Below are 23,977 nucleotides of genomic sequence, written 5' to 3'. Positions count from 1 at the left end.
AAGCAAAAAGAGCAGAGCAGAAGGCATCATGTTACCCAATTTCAAACTATATTACAAGACTACAGTAACCCAAGCAGCATGGTATGCCGCAAAAGCAAACACATAGACAAGTGGGACAGAATAGAGAGTCCAGAAATAATGCTGCACACCTACAACCATCTGGTCTTCAACAAAGCTGACAAAAACAAGCAATGGGGAAAGGATTCCCTATTCCATAAATGGTGCTGGGTTAACTGGCTAGCCATATGCAGAAGATTGAAACTGGACCCCACCCTTATACCATATAAAAAATCAACTCAAGATGGATTACAGATTTAAATGTAAAATAATAAACTAAAAAACCATGGAAGATAACCTAGGAAATACCATTCTGGAAATAGGAATGGAAAAAGATTTCATGACAATGATGTCAAAAGCAATTGCAACAAAAGCAAAAATTGTCAAATGGGACCTAATTAAACTAAAGAGCTTCTGTACAGCAGAAGAAATTATCAACAGAGTAACAGACAACCTGCAGAATGGGAAAAAATATTTGCAGACTATACATCTGACAAAGGTCTAATAACCAAAACTTATAAGAAATTTGAACAAATTCACAAGCAAAAAACAATCAACCCCATTGAAAAAAGGTCAGAGGACAACAGACGCTTTTCAAAAGAAGACCTACATGTGGCCAACAAGCATATGAAAAAAATGCTTATCACTAACCATTAAAGAAATCCAAATCAAAACCACAATGAGATACCATCTTGGCTGGGCATGGTGACTCACGCCTGTAATCCCAGCAACCTGGGGAGCCGTGACAGGCATATCACTCGAGGCCAGAAGTTCCAGACCAGCCTGGGAAACATAATAAAACCCCATCTCCACCAAAAAATACAAAAATTGGCCAGGCGTGGTGGCATGTGCCTTGTAGTCCCAGCTACTTGGGAAGATGAGGAGGAGAATCACTTGAACCCAGGAGGTGGAGGCTGCAGTGAGCCGAGATCATGCATTACACTCCAGCCTGGGTGACAGAGCAAGACTCCATCTCAAAAACAGAAAAAAAAAAAAAAAAAAGATACCATCTCAACCAGTCAGAAAGGCTGTTATTAAAAAGTAAAAGAAAAAAATGTGCTGGAGGGGTTGTATAGAAAAGGGAATACTTATATGCTGCTGGTGGGAACGTAAATTAGTTGAGCCATTATGGAAACCAGTGTGGCAATTTCTGAAAGAACATAAAACAGAATTACCATTTGACCCAGCAATCCTATTTTGAGTATGTAAGCCACCACTCCCCAACCTCGGCAAAATAAATCATTCTACCATAAAGACACATGCACTCATATTGTTCCTTGCAGCATTATCACAATAACAAAACATGGAATCAACCTAAATGTCCATAAATTGTAGACTGGATAAAGCAAATGTGGTACATATGCACCATGGAATACTATGCAGCATAAAAAAGAATGAGATCATGCCCTTTGCAGCAACATAGACAGAACTGCACAATAGTATCCTAAGTGAACACAGGAACAGAAAACCAAATACCACATGTTCTCACTACTAAGTGGGAACTGAACATTGAGTACACATAGAATCAAAGAAGGGAAAAACAGACACTGGGACCTGACAGTGGAGGGTGGGAGGAGGGCGAGGATTGAAAAACTACCTATCGAGTACTATGCTTGTTACCTGGGTGACAAAATAATCTGTACATCAAACCTCAATGACATTCAATTTACCCATATAACAAACCTACCTATGTACCTCTGACCCTAAAATAAAAATTCAAAAGAAATTTAAACTGAGAAACTCTGTGCATAGAGGGATTAAATAAATATTCATGTCTTTTTAAATTAAAAAAGAATGGTTTTTGTATAGTGCATCGTAAAACATGTCAATCTTTGGAAGTTCTGCATAACTCAGTGAAACAATTTTTCCAAATGACCAAAAAGAATCATTTAACCTAGAATATAACCTAATAGATTTTAATGTAACAATACAAAAAGTTCATTGATATGGTTTATTAAAGATTAGTTGCTAGGTTGAAACTAAAACTATCCCAATTTTTGTGTAGAATCAAAAAATATATTCATAATCATCTGAAAAGGTTACTTATCAAGTTTTGGTGTAAAATCAAGAAAAATATTCACAATCATCTGATAAAGTTAGTACTTTTCTCTCTTCCAACTAGTAGTTATTTCTGTGTGGCCTGATTTTCTTCATATACTTCCACCAAAACATATAGCAATAGAAGGCAGGCAGAACCAAATAGGAGGATCCTACTGTTATTAGAGCTAACTCTTCTCATTACATTTTATTTGTCTTGGAAAATATAATTATTCCTCAGAAATAGTATATTAACATGCAATGGGCTTATTGCTGTTATTCATAAGCAACTTAATACACAAACAAGTTTAAAATTTGTCTCTTTTAATTTTGAATATGATAAACAATTGAAATAATCATATAAATAAATGTTCTTTGAGTTATTCAAAAATTTTAAGACTGTGAAGGAGTCCTGAGACCAAATGTCTTTGAACCAGTACCACAAAGAAACAACTAAAACACATTGTTTAACATTATGCCACTGTTTAATGCAATTTAGATTGATCCATTTGTTATTTTTGTGTTTTTTTTTCCTTATATCTCATACTTTATGGTTTTTCCAATATCTATTTTCATTGTTTAGACAAGAAGATGGCCTCCTTAATCTCCCTATTGTCTTCTAATCTTGACAATCCTAAGGTCATTGCATTATTCACCGTATTTCACGTTATGTTTACATTTCTTTTCTTTCAGAATCATGTGTTAGACCAGAAGCTACATGCCATGCTATGTTGGCAAACCCACACTGGGGGACATTTTTTTTAAGACCCCATTCCAAGTGTTTGCTGAGATCTTTAAGCTACCAAACTGACGTAACTATTTATGGTGTTGGAGTTGGAAAGAGATGCACACAGCCTACTCTCCTGAGTGGTAGTGGCCAACTCCAACATACCCTGGCCTAGGTCGATATTAATGGCCAATGATTTGTGTTTTCTGAGAAAAGATAATTCCACTTTTTCCTCTTTTCAACCGGTATTGATATCACTAATCAAAAATTAGAGTCCGTCTATTTTCTGTTTTTCAATCTCTATCTAGTAGTCACCCATTTGGACCCTCAGTGTGTTATAGAGACAAAGCTGTAAAATGAATCAAATATTATTTGCTTTTGAAGTGCAGGTTCATATTATGCACTTTACATTTTAAATTTGACTATCTTCTGGATAATGTTATCTGCAAGGACTTTAAAGATTAATAGTTTGCCTTGCTAGTGCTCAAATTGCAGTTCTTGGACAGCAACTTCTACATCCATTAAGAGCTTGGTAGAAATGCAGACTCTCCGGCCTCATCCTAGACTTAATCAAATCTGCATTTTAACAAGATCCCCAGGTGATTCTTATGGAAACCATGTTTCTGAGCACTGGTTTAGTGTAATTTGAGCTCTAATGATTTCAGCTTGATGCCTTATTACTGGAAAATTGTTGCTATATAAATATAACCCTCATAAAATGTGTTATGGTTAGACAAAATATCTCATGTTTTGGCTTGTTCCTTAGTTTGTCTTCAATGTTATTTTTCCATAGTTAGTTGAAGTCTCTTTCCAAATACTGAAATATTTCTATGTATTTTCAGAATCCATTTTCTTTAAAACAGGTTTTCTATTCTCTTTTGAAGTATTAGATTCATCATTTCAGTTCCTATTAGATTTTTGTCTCCTTGAAAATATTGATGTGTAAATTCTTTGCTCTGTGGAATGATCAGTCAGAGTTGGTGCATATTTTTTCTTCCCTGTTGATTTGAAGATTACTTTTATGTGTTACTAAATTAGTAAAGTGTTAAAATGCTGTACCTTTGATTTCTGTGAATTATTCCAAGGCCTTGTCTATAAAGGCCAACATAATTTACTATCATATAGTTCAAGAGCTTGACAGAGAAATTGGACTTTTGGGGGAAGAAGAATGCATAGAAAATGTATTAACAAATTTATAGGAGTTTAAACAAGTCCCTCTAAGGCAGCCGATCTCACCCTGACTGCACTTCAGAATTATTTGAGAAGATTTTAAGAAGCCCTAGTACTGGCACCCTCTCCTAGAGACACTGCCTTAATTGGTCCAGCATTGTTTTCATGTGTTTGTATTTTTTTAAACTCTCAAAGTGATGCAAACCAGGGATTAACAGTCACTGCTCTACCAAAGCACAAAGCCAAAAATAAACATGACTTGGTCAGCCACACAGTAACCGGAGTCTCTTTCATTAAGGAGTCTACTTATCCTGGGTACTAGTATATAAAGTGATTAAATTTGTTAGCTGGGTCCATCAAATTTAGTTACATATCTTTAAGAAGTATGGAAATGTTTGTTTTCAACCTGCCTTTATGAAAACAGCAAAAATATTGAAGGAAGATAATGAGGTTACACTATGGAATAAATTATAGAAAGTTTAATAAATAGCAAATTTTAAGTTAAGTCTGCATGCACACTTAAAAGAATGTAAGGGTGAATGTATTGGCAATTTTCTCAAACCTATCCTCCAAGAAGAGGCAAAAATACAAATACAGCTGGTCCTCAATGTTGTTTGATTCAACATTGCTTTCTCATTATAATATTGAGAGTTGTCGGAGCCACTGTCTGTGTGGAGTTTGCACATTCTCTCTATATCCGTGTAGATTTTCTCTGGGTACTCTGTTTTCCTCCCACATCCCAAAGATGTGAACGTTAGGTTCATTGGCCTATCTAAATTGCCCTAATCTGAGTGAGTGTGGGTGTGGGTGTATGTCCTGCAATGGAATCGCATCCTGTCCAGAGGTGGTCTCAACCTTGAGCTCTGAGTTGCCTGAATAGGGTCCAGTCACCCTTGACTCTGAACTGGAATAATCTGGTTGGAAAATGAATGAATGAATGAATACAAATTATTGTAAAACAGAAATTTGTAAAGTATATAATAATCATACAAATGCATGATAATAAACGATGTGGTACAAAAGCAGTCAGTGACCCTACCCTATTTGTGAGTGCTGGTATTTGAACTGTGTGGTGGTAGGAGGTGCTCCTCATAATTTTTGCTTTGAGAATATTTATTCTTTGATTTACCCCACCACCGCTGTGACCACTGATACTCACTGATTCACCAAACATGGGGTAAATAATTATCTTACTTGTTTTTTATTAACCTTTCTTAAATGTGTGTATAGCTCAAATTTATTTCAATGTTTAATATTAGAAGTGCTTGGTGTCTTTAGAAATTGAAGATGCTACTTTTGTGACTAGAAATATGCCATAGAAACTTAACTCTTGTTTAAATTAGCCTATGGTAAAATTGGTTTCACTATGTTATTTTGCTTGAAGTCAGAGTTTCCAAGAACCTATCAATGACATTATGTGAGGGTTTACTGGACATAATCTCAGGTGAGCTTAATGTATAAACACAAATTGGCCTAGCACAATAACCTGCGGTTATATAAAGTTTTGTTTTTCTTAAAATTTTCTGTTATTTTTTACATTCTATTTCATAAATATTTTATAATATACTTAATATTTGATCAAATATGTACATCCTACTTATTAATACATAATTTGAAATATAATAGATATCTTAATATTGATATACTTAAAATTTTGTCAGAAAACTTGTCATTGGCAACTTCCTCAGATTAAAGGAGAGAAATACTAGATAAAGATTTTTGGTTTAATGTCATATATCTTTACGTGTTTGTCAAAAGAATAAACATTTAGAGAGACTGTATTAGTCAGCTTGGGCTGCTACTACAAAATATGAGGAGCTGTATGGCTTAAACAACAGAAATTTACTTTTGCACAGTTCTGGGGGCTCGAACTCCAAAATCAGGGAACAGCGTGGTGCCTTTCTGGTGAGGCCTCTCCCCTTGGGTTGAAGACGGCTGCCTTCTCTGCATGCTTACCTGGCTTTTCCTTGGTGCAGGCACTCATGAGAGAGCTCTCTGGTGTCACTGCTTATAAAACCACTAATCCCATCAGACCTACCACCCTTATGATCTCATTTAACCTTAATTACTTCCTTAGAGGCTCCAAATACACTCAATCTGGAAATAGAGCTTCAACATAGTAAATTTCGGGGTGCGGGAGACACAGACGCAAACATTCAGTCTATAACAGAGAGGATCTCAGTTTATCACATACCTTGCTTTTCTCACTCAACATATTCAGTATGCTACATATACTGTTTTTGAGCATGAATTGATGTATGTGTGTGAAAATTAGAAAGAAATGTATACAAGCAGAGAAAGACACATACACACACACACACACACACAGAGATTAGCTAAAAATATTTTATCTATGAGCTAACATAATCCCCTCCACCTTCCTTCACAATGACCTAAAATTTTATGTCAAAAGCACATGTTGAAGCAGAGGATCCACATAATAAGAACAAGGCTTAAATTAAGAAGAGTAAATCTATCTTGGGAAAGGAAGAAGCAACTGGGGATGATGGCCTAGTGCCTAACTATCACTTCTTTTTGTATTTTTATTTTTATAAAGATGGGGTCTCACTTTGTTGCCCAGGCTGGTTTCCAACTCCTGGCCTCAAGTGGTCCTCCCACCTCGGCCACCCAAAGTACTGGGATTACAGGCATAAGCCACCATGCCCAGCCCCAATTATCACTTCTTAAGCCAGACTTATGTCTCCACTGAAGACCTGAAAACATTGAGCTAGTCATGGAGCAGCTTCCTACTCAAATTTTTTTTTAAAATTTTTTTTACTATACTTGAAGTTTTAGAGTACATGTGCACAACATGCAGGTTTATTACATATGTATACATGTGCCATGTTGGTGTGCTGCACCCATTAACTCGTCATTTAGCATTAGGTATATCTCCTAATGCTATCCCTCTCCCCTCCCTCCACCTCACAACAGGCCCTGGTGTGTGATGTTCCCCTTCCTGTGACCATGTGTTCTCATTGTTCAATTCCCACCTGTGAGTGAGAACATGCGGTGTTTGGTTTTTTGTCCTTGTGATAGTTTGCTGAGAATGATGGTTTCCAGCTTCATCCATGTCCCTACAAAGGACACGAACTCATCATTTTTTATGGCTGCATAGTATTCCATGGTGTATATGTGCCACATTTTCTTAATCCAGTCTATCATTCTAACTCAAATTTTTGTAAAGAACTCCTTACTGAGCCTCTTATCTAATGTAGTGCCCAGGAAATCTTTCATTCAGCCACACCTGAGAGTCAGGAAGTAAATGAATGATTTCAAGATTTTCTCTTCCCTACCACTTTCCCCAATTAAACCTAGTTGGGAAAGGAATAAGCATTTTAAACAAAAGATTTCTTTGCCCTTTATTATTTATTTGCTATTTGCTATTTTAGCTTGGAGGCTAAGAGCGTTTTATTTTTAAACTCTTGAAAATTTTTAAAAATGATTTTAAAATACAAAACCCCTCAACTTTTACTTATGAGATTAATGATTCCATAAGACTCTTAGTTAAGGTGCTGATTATGAAATCTGCTGAAGCTACTAGTTAATTTGAAGCTACTAGTTAATTTGGTAAGAATAATGCTTTTTAAAAACTTATTATACTTTTTATTTATTTATTTTAATTTTTAGGTGCATATGTTTATGGAGAACATGAGATATTTTGATACAGGCATACAATGCATAATAATCATATCAGAAAAATGGCATATCCATCACTTCAAGCATTTATACTTTGCAGTAAAAAGAATACAATTATATTCTTTTAGTTATTTTTAAATGTACACTTGAATTGTTATTGACTGTAGTCACATTATTGTGCTATCAAATACTAGATCTAATTCATTGTTTCCAACTACTTGTTTTTGTATCCACAAACAATCCACACTTACTCCTACAGCCCCACTACCCTTCCCAGCCTCTGGTAACGATCATTCTCCTCACTGTCTCCATGAGTTCAATTGTTTTGATTTTTAGCTCCCACAAATAAGAGAACATGCAAAGTTTGTGTTTCTGTGCCTGGCATATTTCACTTAACAAAATCACCTCCAGCTCCATCCATAGTATTGCAAATGACAAGATCTCATGCTTTCTTATAGCTGAATAGTACTCCATTGTGTATATGTACCACATGTTTGCTATCCTTTCATCTGCTGATGGACAATTAGGTTGCTTTCAAATCTTGGCTATTTGAATAGTGCTCAAGAAATATGGGAGTGTAGATATCTCTTCTATATACTGATTTCCTTTCTTTGGGGTATATATCTAGCAGTGGGATTGGTGGATAAGATCATATGGTAGCTCTGTTTTTAGTTTTTTTAAGGAGCCTTCAAACTGTACTCCATAGTGGTTGTACTAATTAACATTTAGTCAATTAGTGTATGAGGGTTCCCTTTTCTCCACAACCTTGTCAGCATTTGTCATTGCCTGTCTTTTGGATTAAAGCTGTTTTAACTGGGATGAGATGATATTTTATTGCATTTTTCTAATGATCATTGATGAGCATCTCTACATATATCTATTTTCCACTTGTATGCCTTCTTCTGATAAATGTTTATTGAGATCTTTTGCTCATTTAAAAAAATCAGATTATGAGATTTTTTTCCTGTAGAGTTTTTTTGAGATCATTATATACTTTATTAATCCCTTGTCAGATGGATAGTTTGCAGATATTTTCTCCCATTCTTTGGGTTGTCTGTCCATTTTGTAGACTGTTTCCTTTTGTGTGCAGAAGGTTTTTAACATGATGTGATCCCATTTGTCCATTTTTGCTTTGGTTGCCTGTGCTTGTGGAGTATTACTCAAGAAATCTTTGCCACGGCCAATGTTCTAGAGAGTTTCCCTGATGTTTCTTTTAGGAGTTTCATAGCCTTGAGGTCTTTATACCATGTTCTGTCCTAATCAGCTTATAGAATAATTGCTATTTAACTGCTCTATAACATAGTTTTACGTAAGTGAGAGTTATCATATCTTCTTTTTATCTTGTTTTTCTGTTTCCAGCAGGACCAACTCTCCTAAACTCCACTCAAATTTTCTGACTCTGTGAGCTTTGCAGATTGCCTGTGAATTTTGTGGTGAATGTGTATATCTGCCTCCTCTCTCCCCCATTATTAATTGGTATCAGGGTTTTCCTTGGAAACAATAAAGTTGCCTTGTAAATAATAAACACTCTGATTTGAGGTCTTGAAATAAACACAATATTATGGAAAATTTTGTGTCTTCAGTAATATAAAATTAAGAGGAAAGATAGTGTCTTTGATTTTTACCATTACTTTATTATATATGTGTGTGTGTGTTAAGGTTAATTATAAACTAATATTAATTTTCTGTAAATAATATGTAGGCCTATACACATAGATGACTAAATGCTTTTACTATACATGTTAATACAGTAGCTATGTGTATGAATGATTGAGTGCATACGTGTGTATTTTTGTATTTCTGTTGGAATTTTCAAACATTTTATGGCAGAAATGGCTAATTAGCTAAGCTTAAGTTTTGTACACTTCTTACTTTTTAAAAATATTTTACTTGCTCATGATTATTTGAAATTTTTCAAGTCATTTTACACCTGTACTCTCATCTGATTCCCTCAACAACCCTGCGAGGTAAGAAGATGTAGCAGTTATGGTTTTCTCCTCCTATAATACTGGGAACTCTAATTTTATTCACAGCAGGAATATGTTTAAAAATTTTATTTCCCAGCCTCCTTTGAAGCTTGAAGAGTCCACGTGATATGAATATGGTCTTGTTGCCAATTACTTGCAAGTGGAAGTTGGCTGGGGATTTCTAATATAGGCTTGCCCCATTTTCCTAGTTTCTTTCTCCTCCTCCTCTTGTTCTTGATAAATTGGTGTTATAACTGAAGACCCAGCGATTATCTTTGAGCATGAGGGAAATGCCACGGGATCACAGTGATCTCAGCCTAAACGTTCTTGTTTGTACCACTCTATCTGTTCTGGCTTGTTCTCGTAGATCTCATGCGACTAAAAATCTAAACCATTTTGTTGTTGTTGTTACATGTTGCCAAACATATTTCCAAAATGGCATGGAAGTATAATGTTATGCATTTATGTGTATAGATCAGAAAATGGAGGCTGATTTGTTTTATGGCCAAATAATTGGTACAGTGCAAATCCCAACTGAGAAATTAAGAAAAGAAAAAAATCAGCCCAATATACTTAGAAGACAAAAGAAACTCATCTCATAACTATGTGAGATAAGGAATTTGTTACCTTTAAATCTGACCTGTTTATAAAACAAAACTCTGATTTCCACTACTTTCCTGTTCTGTTTTCACTTACTTTTTTAAAGATAGATTTACAGACCAGGAATTCTTGACATATCTAGTAGTTGAAGAATAGTTAGTTGGTGATGTGTAAAACCCTAACTTTCCCAACAATATGTCTGATCTCCCTTTTCTTGCACCATTTATGCTTCTTCAAACTCACCAAAAGCTTGCATGCTACTTATAATTTTCTTATATAGGTCTTTCTTGTGTTTCAGAATCATATTATTCATTATCATGCCCTCGTTTAAGCATTACTTTCCTGGGAAAACCTTTTCAGATCTACCCCAGTTTATACATCTCTCTTATGGGAGCTATTACCATATGTTTCTTTTAAATTAGTTGTGAAGATGTTAACCCTGGGCTTCTTAAATGTCTAATTCAAGTCCTTATAATTATTTCATGACACCAATACTAACAAAACTAGCACACAGAAGATGTTCAATTAATGTTTCCTATGTTTTCATAGGATAAAAAAAACAGAATCCAGGATTGAAAATAATATTGCTTTTGCATTCTTACATTTGTTAATAAATGCTTTTAAACTGTAGTTCATGAAATCAATTTAGTGGGCCATGATTAGCACTTTACAAAAATAAAATAGAATATAATACAAAAGATACAATATCTTAGAAACATCAGAGTACATCATATAATATTTTATTGGTTAATATAATCATTCATGTATCCATTTAAAAAATACTTATTGTACACCTACTATGCTCACTGCACTGGTTTACATGTATATACATACATATATATATATACACACACACACACATATATATATATACACACACATATATATATACACACACACACATATATGCTGGGATACTGGGTCATATAAAATGTGTTTTAATTGTGGGTATATTCTCATTTATTTGAAATATCTGGGATTCCTGCCTGTCAAGTCACTCCTTGTGGGATAATTATATTCCCTGTCCATTGAGATTTAGTTTGGGAACATGACTTGATCTGGCCAATTAAAAAGAGGGAAGTGATGTGTACTACTTCCAAGCAGAAGATTTAGAAGTCATCTTATGGTTCCATCTTTGCTCTTTTTTTTTCTGTGCCATAAATCTGATGATATCCCAGATAGAACATGATCTATAATCCTGAGTCTTGGAAAGAAAATGACATAGAGTAGAACTGTACTCAGTCCCCAATGGACATATATTAGATGCAAGAAACAAAGCTGAGGGGGAGAGAGAGAGAGAGAAATTTGAGACTCATTTGCTGCAACAGCCTAACTTGGACCAAAATAACTCTTTTCTGCTGAGTAGATACTGAACAAGAACTCCTTGGTTTGAGGGGAAAACAGTATGGATGGGAATGCATGAAAGAAAAAAATGATATTGGGAATATAATTTTTCTTATACAGATCTTTCTAATATTTCACAATTCTATTATTCATGACCTAGTTTATGCATCACTTTCTTGGGAAAGCCTTTTCAGATATACCCCAGTATATACACCTCTCTTATGGGAGCAATCAACATGTTTATTTTAGATTAGTTGTCAAGGTATTAACCCTGGGCTTTTGAAATGTCTAATTCAAGTCCTTATAATTATTTCATGACACCAATACTAACATAATTAGCACACAGAAGATGTTCAATTAGTGTTTACTATGTTTTCATGGAAAAAATATACAAATATTTTCTTAATATGCAAATATTGCCAATATTGTCTTTGGACAAAGTATCCCAAGCAAAGAAACCCCAGTTAGAGGGACTATGGTATATATAAACATAAACGTGCATAAGAGAATGTGACAAATGTCTGTTTTCATGATGTTCATAGTCATTGGGAATATTGTCATCATCAATGTTAATTACGGATATGTGCAAATAAACAAAGTGAGAAAAAAATCCTAAAAGTGACATCTGTCTGCAAATAAATATTCAAAATAAAGTTGTTTATGTGGATATTTTGGCATCTTTCAGCACAACTATTATGTATATCATTAGAAGTATGTCAGAATAGCTTTGTTGTTTTGATTACCAAAATAAACTCTAAACATGTTCAACCAGTTTTCATGATTTCATGCTTATGCTGCCTGTTCTTATGGTCACAAAATAAGAAAACAATTGTAAGGCATAATTGTCAGTCCTAAAGATTTTCTCTTAATATACAAAAGCATGTATTTTTTTCTCCTTTGAAACTAGTATAATAATATCTGTCTACTTAAAATGTTTACTGGGCCAACTTATTCTGCCTGACAGGCCTCCAAATTCGGCCTGATAGAAGAATTCAGTTAATGAAATTTAAAGCAGCCTTATTTTTATCCTTTTTTTAAACACAACTATGTATTAGAAATCTGGCAAAGGCTTCTGTCAAATTGAACTATTGAACTCAGGGCAGTAAAAGTCCCTCCCCAGGCAAGAGATTTAAATCATTTTCAAAGTTAATTTCCTGCTCCCAGATGGAGAACAAATCTAATCGGGTTTACATCATTCTTTGGATGAACAGGAAAATGTCACTTGCATACTCAAAACGGGAAAAGAAAATCTTAAGGAAGGCAGCCTCCAATCCACCTCACAGCAGAAAAAGAAAGTAATCCTGAAATGGAATGTATGGGGGTCATTTTGAATCTGAAAGCAAATCTAAATTTAATCTAGACAAATCTCTAAGCTTACTTCTAATCTAGTTCTGTTCAGAGATGATGTCTGTTTACCTCTGAAATACACATGTTTTTAAAACTGTTTGCCGTAAAGGGGAAAAACAGTTTCCAGTCCTAAGAAGGAATCTGAATAAACTGCCTGAACTTAATCTGTGAAATGAGGTTAGAACCCTTCAAAGCCCTTTGGATAGTAGGGGAATTTTGCTCCTTATCAGCTACAGCTTAAAAATAAGATAGGGTGAGTTGACGTTTGAATTACAGAATAATGGGACTATAGAAAAAGTGAAGTAAATATTCTTGTTCTTGATTTAACAGCTGCTGGATTCTATTTAAAGCTTTGTTGCTATGTACCTGTTAGAAAAGATTCACATCTGCTGTCAGGCAGACATTGAGTGCCTACATCCCTCAATTGTGTTCTTTCTTGGCAACAAAAGCATCCTCAGTAAAGATGCAGGCATATCATTAGTTCTTCATGTAACAGGTTGACACTGGCTGGGCTTCTCTCAATCTACCCTACCACATATGGCTTTGCATGGCTTCCATGAAAAGAAAAGCAGTAGGTTACAATCTAACATGGAGATATTTTCCTAAGTAACTTATATAACTTTACCTCTGCTTGAAGAACAAATTACCCCTGAAGTCAACAATACAAAGAAATCTTTTCAGAAAGGGCTGCAATGGAATTGATATTAAAGTTTACATTTACTTATGAATATAAAGTAGGAAAACACTTACTCAAAGGCATTTAGAGTTTAAAGTAGGATTTCATCCATTCTTTGTTTTACATGTAAGTTCAGGTTGCAGGACTGCAATTTATTGTTTAAAGTACATTTGTTTGTTTTACTCTATTGCTTAATCCAAAACATGTCTAGATAATTAAAAGTAAATTGTCTATGTCTAATAAGTAGAATAGTCAAAAATCAATAACATAAACATTTATAGATTAAAAAGAGGACTGCAGGGGTCTATTCTCTTTCCAAAAATGGATATTGTTGCTCAGTCAAAACAAGGTAAGTTTTGAGACATCTCTATAAGCCATGAGTTTTCTATTTTTTATATATATATATATATATATACACTTTATGTTCTGGGATACATGCGCAGAATGTGCAGGTTTGTTACATAGGTATACACGTGCCATGATGGTTTGCTGCAACCATCAACCCATCATCTACATTAGGTACTTCTCCTAATGCTATTCCTCCCCTACCCTACTACCCCCTGACAAGACCTGGTGTGTGATGTTCCTCTCCCTGTGTCCATGCGTTCTCATTGTTCAGCTCCCACTTATGAGTGAGAACATGCAGTGTTTGGTTTTCTGTTCCTGTGTTAGTTTGCTGAGAATGATGGTTTCCAGCTTCATCCATGTCCCTGCAAAGGACATGAACTCATTCTTTTGTATAGCTGCATAGTATTCTATGGTGTATATGTGCCACATTTTCTTTATCCAGTCTCTCACTGATGGGCATTTGGGTTGGTTCCAAGTCTTTGCTCTTGTGAATAGTGCTGCGATAAACATACATATGCATGTGTCTTTATAGTAGTGTGATTTATAATCCTTTGGGTATATACCAAGTCATGGGATTGCTAGGTCAAATTGTATTTCTGGTTGTAGATCCTTGAGGAATCGCCACACTGTCTTCCACAATGGTTGAACTAATTTACACTACCACCAACAGTGTAAAAGCGTTCCTATTTCTCCACATCCTCTCCAGCATCTGTTGTTTCCTAACTTTTTAATGATCCCCATTCCAACTGGTGTGAGATGGTAACACATTGTGATTTTGACTTGCATTTCTCTAACGACCAGAGATGAGCTTTTTTTCATATGCTTTTTTGCCACATAAATGTCTTCTTTTGAGAAGTGTCTGTTCATATGCTTTGCCCACATTTTGATGGGGTTGTTTTTTCTAGTAAATTTGTTTAAGTTCCTTGTATATTCTGGATATTAGCCCTTTGTCAGGTGGATAGATTGCCAAAATGTTCTCCCATTCTGTAGGTTGCCTGTTCACTCTTATGATGGTTTCTTTTGCCATGCAGAAGCTCTTTAGTGTATTTAGATCCTATTTGTTTATTTTGGCTATTGTTGCTAGTGCTTTTGGTGTTTTAGTCATGAAGTCTTTGCCCATGACCATGTTCTTAATTGTATTACCGAGATTTTCTTCTAGGGTTTTTATGGTTTTAGGTCTTATGTTTAAGTCTTTAATCCATCTTGAGTTAATTTTTGCATAATGTGTAAGGAAGGGGTCCAGTTTCAGTTTTCTGCATATGGCTAGCCAGTTTTCCCAACACTGTTTATTTAACAGAGAATCCTCTCCCCGTTGCTTGTTTTTATCAGGTTTTTCAAAGATCAGATGGTTGCAGATGTGTGGCGGTATTTCTGAGGCCTCTGTTCTGTTCTGTTGGTCTTTATATCTGTCTTGGCACAAGTACCATGCTGTTTTGGTTACTGTAGCCTTGTAGTATAGTTTGAAGTCAGGGAGTGTGATGCCTCCAGCTTTGTTCTTTTTGCTTAGGATTGTTTTGGCTATATGGGCTGCGTTTTGGTTCCATATTAAATTTAAAGTAGTTTTTTTCTAATTCTGTGAAGAAAGTCAATGGTAGTTTGATGGGAAGAACATTGAATCTATAAATAACTTTGGGCAATATGGCCATTTTCATGACATTGATTCTTCCTATCCATGAGCATGGAATGTTTCTTCATTTGTGTCCTCTCTTATTTCCTTGGTTTGTAGCTCTCCTTCAAGAGTTCCTTCACATCCCTCGTAAGTTGTATTCCTAGGTATTTTATTCTCTTTGTAGCAATTGTGAATGGGAGTTCACTCATGATTTGGCTCTCTGTTTGTTATTATTGGTGTATAGGAATGCTTGTGATTTTTGCACACTGATTTTGCACCCAGAGACTTTGCTGAAGTTGCTTATCAGCTTAAGGGATTTTGGGCTGAGATGATGGGGTTTTCTAAATATACAATCATGTCATCTGCAAACAGAGACAATTTGACTTCCTCTCTTTCTATCTGAATACACTTTATTTCTTTTCTCCTGCCTGACTGCCCTGGCCAGAACTTCCAATACTATGTTGAATAGGAGTGGTGAGGGAGGGCATCCTTTTCTTGTGCTGGCTTTCAAAGGGAATGCTTCCAGCTTTTGCTCATTCAGTATGATATTGGCTGTTATTATTTTGAGATACTTTCCCCTGATACCTAATTTATTGAGAGTTTTGGCATGAAGATGTGTTGAATTTTATCAAAGGCCTTTTCTGCATCTATTGAGATACTCATGTGATTTTGTCATTGATTCTGTTTATGCGACAGATTATGTTTAACTTGCTTATGTTGTATCAGCTTTGCATCCCAGGAATGAAGCCAACTTGATCGTGGTGGATAAGCTTTTTGATATGCTGCTGGATTCATTTTGCCTGTATTTTACTGGTGATTTTTGCATCAATGTTCATCAGGGATATTGGCCTAAAATTTCCTTTTTTATTGTGTCTCCGCCAGGTTTTGGTATCAGGATGATGCTGGCCTCATAAGCTGAGTTAGGGAGGAGTCCCTCTTTTTCTATTGATTGGAATAGTTTCAGAAGGAATGGTATCAGCTCCTCATTGTACCTCTTGTAGAATTCGGCTTTGAATCCATCTGGTCTTGGGCTTTTTTTGGTTGGTAGGCTATTAATTATGGCCTCAATTTCAGAACTTGTTATTGGTGTATTCAGGGATTTGACTTCTTCCTTGTTTAGTCTTGGGAGGGTGTATGTGACCGGGAATTTATCCATTTCTGCTAGATTTTCTGGTTTATTTGTGTAGAGGTGTTTATAGTATTCTTTGATGGTAGTTTGTATTTCTGTGGGATCAATGGTGATATCTCCTTATCATTTTTATTGTATCTGTTTGAATCTTCTCTCCTCTCTTCTTGATTAATCTGGCTAGTGGTCTATTTTGTTAATCTTTTCAGAAAACCAGCCTCTGGATTCATTGATTTTTTTGAAGGGTTTTTCATGTCTCTATCTCCTTCAGTTCTACTCTGATCTTAGTTACTTCTTGTCTTCTGCTAGCTTTTGAATTTGTTTGCTCTTGCTTCTCTGGTTCTTTTAATCATGATGTTAGGGTGTCGATATCTTTTCTGCTTTCTCCTGTGGGCATTCAGTACTATAAGTTTCCCTCTAAACATTGCTTATGCTGTGTCCCAGAGATTCTGGTACATTGTGTCTATGTTCCTATTGGTTTCAAAGAACTTATTTATTTCTGCCTTAATTTCCTTATTTACCCAGTAGTCATTCTGGAGCAGGTTGTTCAGGTTCCATGTAGTCATGCAGTTCTGAGTGAATTTTTAAATCTTGAGTTCTAGTTTGATTGCACTGTGGTCTGAGAGACTGTTATGATTTCTGTTCTTTTGCATTTGCTGAGGATTTTTTTACTTCCAATTATATGGTCAATTTTAGAATAAGTGTGATCTGGTGCTGAGAAGAATGTATATTCTGTTGATTTGGGATAAAGAGTTCTGTAGTTTTCTATTAGGTCCCCTTGGTCCAGAGCTGAGTTCAAGTCTTGAGTATCCTTGTTAATTTTCTGTCTTGTTGATCTGTCTAATATTGACTTTGGGGTGTTAAAGTCTCCCATTATTATTGTGTGGGATTCTAAGTCTCTTTGTAGGTCTCTAAGAACTTGCTTCATGAATCTAGGTGCTTCTGTATTAGGTGTCTATATATTTAGCTCTTCCTGTTGCATTGATCCCTTTACCATTACATGATACCTTTCTTTGTGTTTTTTGATTTTTGTTGGTTTAACATCTGTTTTATCAGAGACTAGGATTGCAACCACTCCTTTTTTTTTTCTTTCCATTTGCTTGGTAAATCTTCCTCCATCCCTTTATCTTGAGCCTATGTGTGTCTTTGCATGTAAGATGGGTCTCCTGAATACAGCACACCGATGGGTCTTGGCTCTTTATCCAATTTGCCAGTCTGTGTCTTTTAACGGGGGCATTTAGTCCGTTTACATTTAAGGTTTAGGGTTAGTATTATTATGTGTGAATCTGATCCTGTCATTATGATGCTAACTAGTTGTTTTGCCCCTCAGTTGATGCAGTTTCTTCATAGTGTCGATGTTCTTTACAATTTAATATGTGTTTGCAGCAGCTCTAAACAGTTTTTCCTTTCTATATGTAGTGTGTCCTTTAGGAGCTCTTGTAAGGCAGTCCTGGTGGTGACAATATGTCTCAGCATTTGCTTATCTGTAAAGGGTTTTATTTCTCCTTTGCTTGTGAAGCTTAGTTTGGCTGGATATGAAATCCTGGGTTGAAAATTCTTTTCCTTAAGAATGTTGAATATTGGCCCCGACTTTCTTCTGGCTGATAGGTTTTCTGCAGAGATATCTGCTGTTAGTCTAATGGGCTTCCTTTTGTGGGTAACCCGACCTTTCTCTCTGGCTGCCCTTAATATTTTTTCCTCCACTTCTTCATTGGTGAATCTGGCGATTATATGTCTTGAGGCTGCTCTTCTTGAGGACTATCTTTGTGGTGTTCTCTGTATTTCCTGAATTTGAATGTTGACCTGTTTTGCTAGGTTGTGGAAGTTTTCCTGGATAATATCTTGAAGCGTGTTTTGCAACTTGGTTCCATCCTCCCTGTCACTTTGAGGTACACTAATAAAATGTAGGTTTGGTCTTCTCACATAGTCCCATATTTTTTGGAGGCTTTGTTCCTTTTCGTTCTTTTTTCTCTAATCTTGTCTTCATGCTTTATTTCATTTAGTTGATCTTCAATCTCTGTTATCCTTTCTTCTGCTTGATCAATTCATCTGTTGATGCTTCTGTATGCTTCATGAAGTTCTCGTGCTGTGTTTTTCAGCTCCATCAGGTCATTTATGTTCTTCTCTAAACTGATTATTCTAGTTAGCAATTCCTCTAACCTTTTGTCAAGGTTCTTAGCTTCCTTGCATTGGGTTAGAACATGCTTCTTTAGCTCAGAAGAATTTGTTATTGTCCACCTTCTGAAGCCTACTTCTGGCAATTTGCCAAACTCATTCATTCTCCGTCCAGTTTTACTCCCTTGCTGGCGAGGACTTGTGATCCTTTGGAACAGAAGAGGCATTCTAGTTTTTAGAATATTCATCCTTTTTGAACTGGTTTTTCCTCATCTTCATGGATTTTTCTATCTATGGTCTTTGATGTTGGTGACCTTCATATGGAGTTTTTCTGTGGATGTCCTCTTGTTGATGTTGATGCTATTTCTCTATGTTTGTTAGTTTTCCTTTTGTCAGGCCCCTCTCCTGTAAGTCTGCTGGAGTTTGCTGGATGTCCACTCCATACCCTGTTTACCTGGGCATCACCAGCGGAGGCTGCAGAACAGCAATGATTGCTGCCTGTTCCTTCCTCTGGAAGCTTCATCCCAGAGGGGCACCTGCCAGATGCCAGCTGGAGCTCTCCTGTATGCGGTGCATGTCAAACCCTGCTGGGAAGTGTCTCCCCATCAGGAGGCATGGGGGTCAGGGACCCACTTGAGAAGGCAGTCTGTCCCATAGCAGAGCTCGAGTGCTGTGCTTGGAGATTGGCTGCTCTTTTCAGAGACAGTAGGCAGGAACATTTAAGTCTGCTGAAGTTGTGCTCACAGCTGCCCCTTCCCCAAGGTGCTCTGTCCCAGAGATATGGGAGTTTTATCTATAAGCCCCTGACTGCAGCTGCTGCCTTTCTTTCAGACATGCCCTGACCAGAGAGGGGGAATCTAGAGGGAAAGTCTGGCTCCAGTTGCTTTGCTTAGCTGCAACGGGCTCCACCCAGTTTGATCTTCTGGTTGGCTTTATTTATACTGTGAGGGGAAAACCACCTGCTCAACCCTCAGTAATGGCAGATACCCCTCCCCCACAAAGCTAGAGCATCCCAGGTGGACTTCAGATTGCTGTGTTGGCAGTGAGAATTTCAAGTCAGTGGATCTTAGCTTGCTGGGCTCCATGGGGGTGAAATTCCTTGAGCTAGACCGCTTGGCTCCTGGCTTCAGCATCCCCTTTCCAGGGGAGTGAGTGGTTCTGTTTTGCTGAAGTTCCAGGCACTACTGGGGTATGAAAATAAACTCCTGCAGCTAGCTTGGTGTCTTCTCAAATGGCCACCCAGCTTTGGGCTTGAAATCCAGGGCCCTGGTTGTGTAGGCACCTGAGGGACTCTCCTGGTCTGTGGGTTGTGAAGACCATGGGAAAAGCATAGTATGTGTGCCAGGATGCACCATTCCTCAAGGCACAATCCGCCACAGTTTCCCTTGGCTAGGGGAGGGAGTTCCCAACCCCTTGCACTTCCAGGGTGAGGCAATGCCCCATCCTGCTTCAGCTTGCCCTCCATGGGCTGCAATCACTCTCTAACCAGTCCCAATGAGATGAGCTGGGTACCTCAGTTGGAAATGCAGAGATCACCCACCTTCTGCATTGATCTCGCTGGGAGCTGCCAACCAGAGAAGTTCCTATTTGGCCATCTTGCCAGCCATCTTTTTCTCTCTCTTTTTTTTTAAGTTCAGGGGTACATGTGCAGGTTCGTTATATAGGTAAACTCATGTCACACAGGTTTGTTGTAGAGATTATTTAATCACCCAAGTATTAAGCCTAGTATCCCTAAGTTATTTTGCCTGACCCTCTCTCTCCTCCCACCGTGCACCCTCTGGTAGGCCCCAGTGTCTGTTGTTCCCCACTGTGTGTCCATGTGTTCTCATCATTTAGCTTTCAGTTATAAGTGAGTACGTGTGGTATTTGGTTTTCTGTTCATGTGTTAGTTTGTTAAGGATAATGACCTCCAGCTCCATCCATGCTCCTGCAAAGAACATGATTTAATTCTTTTGTATTATACATATACATACAGTGTATATATACTACATTTTCTTTATCGAGCCTACCATTGATGGGTATTTAGGATGACTCCATGTCTTTGCTATTCTAAATAGTGCTGCAATGAACATATGCATGCATGTATCTTTATGATATGATGATTTATATTTCTTTGGGTATATACACAGCAATGATATTGAAGGGTTGAATGGTAGTTCTGTTTTTATGTCTTTGAGGAATCAGCACACTGCTTTTCACTATGGTTGAACTAATTTTCACTCCCACCAAACAGTGTATAAGCTTTCCTGTTTTCTCCACAACCTTGCCAGAGTCTGTTAATTTTTGACTTTTTAATAGCCATTCTGACTGGTGTGAGATGGTATCTCATCATGGTTTTGATTTTCATTTTTCTAATGCTCAGTGATGTTGAGCTTTTTTTCATATGCTTGTTAGCCACATGTATATTTTCTTTTGAAAAGTGTCTCTTCCTGTCCCTAGCCCACCTTTTAATGAGGTTGTTTGGGTTTTTTCTTATAAATTTATTTAAGTTATTTGTAGATGCTGGAAATTAGAACTTTGTCAGATGCACAGTTTGCAAACACTTTCTCCCATTCTGTATGTTGTCTGTTTACTCTGTTGATAGTTTCTTTTGCTGTGCAGAAGCTCTTTAATTTAATAGGTCTCATTTGTCAATTTTTGTTTTTGTTGCAATTGCTTTTGGGGTCTTTGTCATGAAGTCTTTACCCATTCCTATGTCCAGAATGGTTTTGCCTCAGTTGTCTTCCCAATATTTTTATCATTTTGGGTTTTACATTTAGGTCTTTAATTCATCTTGAGTTGATTTTTGTATATAGTGTATGATATTTAATACTGAGTGTCAACTTGATTGGATTGAAGGATGCAAAGTATTGTTCCTAGGTGTATCTGTGAGGGTGTTGCCAAAAAAATTAACATTTGAGTCAGTGGACTGAGAGAGACTGACCCACTTTCAATCTGGTTGGGCATCATCTAATTAGCTGCCAGTGAAACTAGAATAAAGCAGGCAGAAGAAGATAGAAAGAACAGACTTGCTGATTCTTCCAGCCTTTATCTTTCTCGCATACTGGATGCTTCCTGCCCTCAAACATCAGACTCCAAATTCTTCAGCTTTTGGACTCTTGGACTTACGCCAGTGGTCTACCAGGGGCTCTCAGGCCTTCCATGACAGACTGAAGACTGCACTGTCGGCTTCCCTAATTTTGAGGTTTTCAGACTCGGACTGGCTTCCTTGCTCTTTAGCTTGTAGACAGTGTATTGTGGGACTTCACCTCATGATTGTGTCAGGCAGTACTGCTTAATAAATTCCCCTTTATATTAGTTTTGTCTTTCTAGAGAACCCTGACTAATACATGAAGTAAGGAAGGAGTCCAGTTTCAAGTCTCTGCAGATGGGTAGCCTGTTATCCCAGCACCATTTATTGAATAGGAAGTCCTTTCCTCATTGCTTGTTTTTGTCAGCTTTGTCAAAGATTAGATTATTGTAGGTATGCAGCCTTATTTCTGGGCTTTCTATTCAGTTCCATAGGTCCATGTGTCTGTTTTAGTACCACTGCTTTGCTGTTTTGGTTACCATAGCCCTTTAGTACAGTTTAAAGTTGAGTAGTGTAATGCCTCTTGCTTTGTTCTTTTTGCTTAGAATTGCTTTGGCTATTCAGGCTCCTTTTTTGGTTCCATATGTATTTTAAATAGTTTTTTTCTTTATTGGTCTTGCTAGCGGTCTATCAGTTTTGTTGATCCTTTCAAAAAACCAGCTCCTGGATTCATTAATTTTTTGAAGGGTTTTTTGTGTCTCTATTTCCTTCAGTTCTGCTCTGATTTTAGTTATTTCTTGCCTTCTGCTAGCTTTTGAATGTGTTTGCTCTTGCTTTTCTAGTTCTTTTAATTGTGATGTTAGGGTGTCAATTTTGGATCTTTCCTGCTTTCTCTTGTGGGCATTTAGTGCTATAAATTTCCCTCTACACACTGCTTTGAATGCATCCCAGAGATTCTGGTATGTTATGTCTTTGTTCTCGTTGGTTTCAAAGAACATCTTTATTTGTGCCTTCATTTCGTTATGTACCCAGCAGTCATTCAGGAGCAGGTTGTTCAGTTTCCATGTAGTTGAGCGGTTTTGAGTGTAGTTTGATAAGAATAGCTTTGAATCTTGTAAATTGCTTTGGGCAGAGTGGCCATTTTAACAATATTGATTCTCCTATGCATGAACATGAAATGGTTTCCCATTTTTTTGGAGACTCTGGCTTTCAATGACTGTTGGATAAATTTTCTTTTAATTTCAATATTTTTTCATGGGTTCTTGATTAGGTAATATTACTATATTGAGCAAATGTTTAAAAAATTTTCCAAACCTGAAACATCAAATTATAAAACCTACCAGGAAAATTTTAGCTGATTTCTTCTACATAGCTGGTTTTGACCACTGGAAACTTAGAACTAGTAACGGCAATAAAACACATTCATGAATTAAAGTAATATAACACAGATGCTATAGGAATTTCAGATAAAATAAGCAACTAATGATTCCTAGGAAGGGTAATTTTCTTTCAGAAACAAGCAAGGATGACTTCATGGAAAAAATAAATTGGAGATGGATTTTAAGGTTAGGGTGGGATTTCCACAGGTGAAATAAATTTTGGGGATAAAACACTGCCTACCACACAGATGTAAAAATATAAACAGAAGTATGGAAGCAAGAAGTAAAGAAAACAGCAATAATAATTATTGTTATCATTTATTGAGTACTTATGGTGTGCCATAAATTAAGCTGAGGTTTTATATATACTGTCTTTAATATTCCTACAGGAAGAGTACTGTTATCTTTATCTTATAGAAATGTAAAAAATTGAGGTGAGGTTCAATAATTTCAGAGACATCAAGCAACTACAATGTAGAAAATCCAGAATTTATGTTTACATCTGCCTGACTCTAAAATTTGTGGTATTTTTAGTATGTCCATGCTGTTTAGGCCAAGTAAAGCAAGGTCCAAGAACAGGGATTATTCAACCATGTTCAGTGCTACTGATAAGTTGAATAAGGGAACTGAGAACTGACCTTTGGCTATGACCAGAAGATCACTATTGGCATTGAAAGGAACAGTTTCAAAGTTTTGTTGAGGCTGAATTCTTGATTACAGTGGATTCCAGAGAGAATGAAATGTGAGAAAGTGGAGACATTGATGGTAGACAAATCTTTAGAGAATTTGACTGTGTAGGAGAGGAGAAAAATAATTTTCTCTCTAT

The 23,977-nt window shown here is 36.6% G+C and overlaps 1 protein-coding gene across 5 annotated transcripts in view; it reads left to right on the top strand.

Annotated features, from left to right (window-relative positions):
* KHDRBS2 (KH RNA binding domain containing, signal transduction associated 2) overlaps positions 1-23,977 on the top strand; it is a 795,325-nt gene that overhangs the window by 739,196 nt on the left and 32,152 nt on the right. For 3 of the 5 annotated variants that reach the window (XM_034962289.3, XM_055113705.2, XM_055113703.2), the window contains one exon: positions 8,990-12,309. The exons of 1 other annotated variant lie outside the window; for it this stretch is intronic. The gene's annotated coding sequence lies outside the window, so the exon portion shown is untranslated. Of the gene's footprint in view, positions 1-8,989; positions 12,310-23,977 lie in introns of those variants that run through there. One more of the 5 variants, XM_055113702.2, reaches the window with a different exon arrangement.

This window comes from Pan paniscus, chromosome 5 (assembly GCF_029289425.2).
Source record: "Pan paniscus chromosome 5, NHGRI_mPanPan1-v2.0_pri, whole genome shotgun sequence".
Taxonomy (NCBI): domain Eukaryota; kingdom Metazoa; phylum Chordata; class Mammalia; order Primates; family Hominidae; genus Pan; species Pan paniscus.
This window is presented reverse-complemented; position numbering and strand designations above follow the sequence as displayed.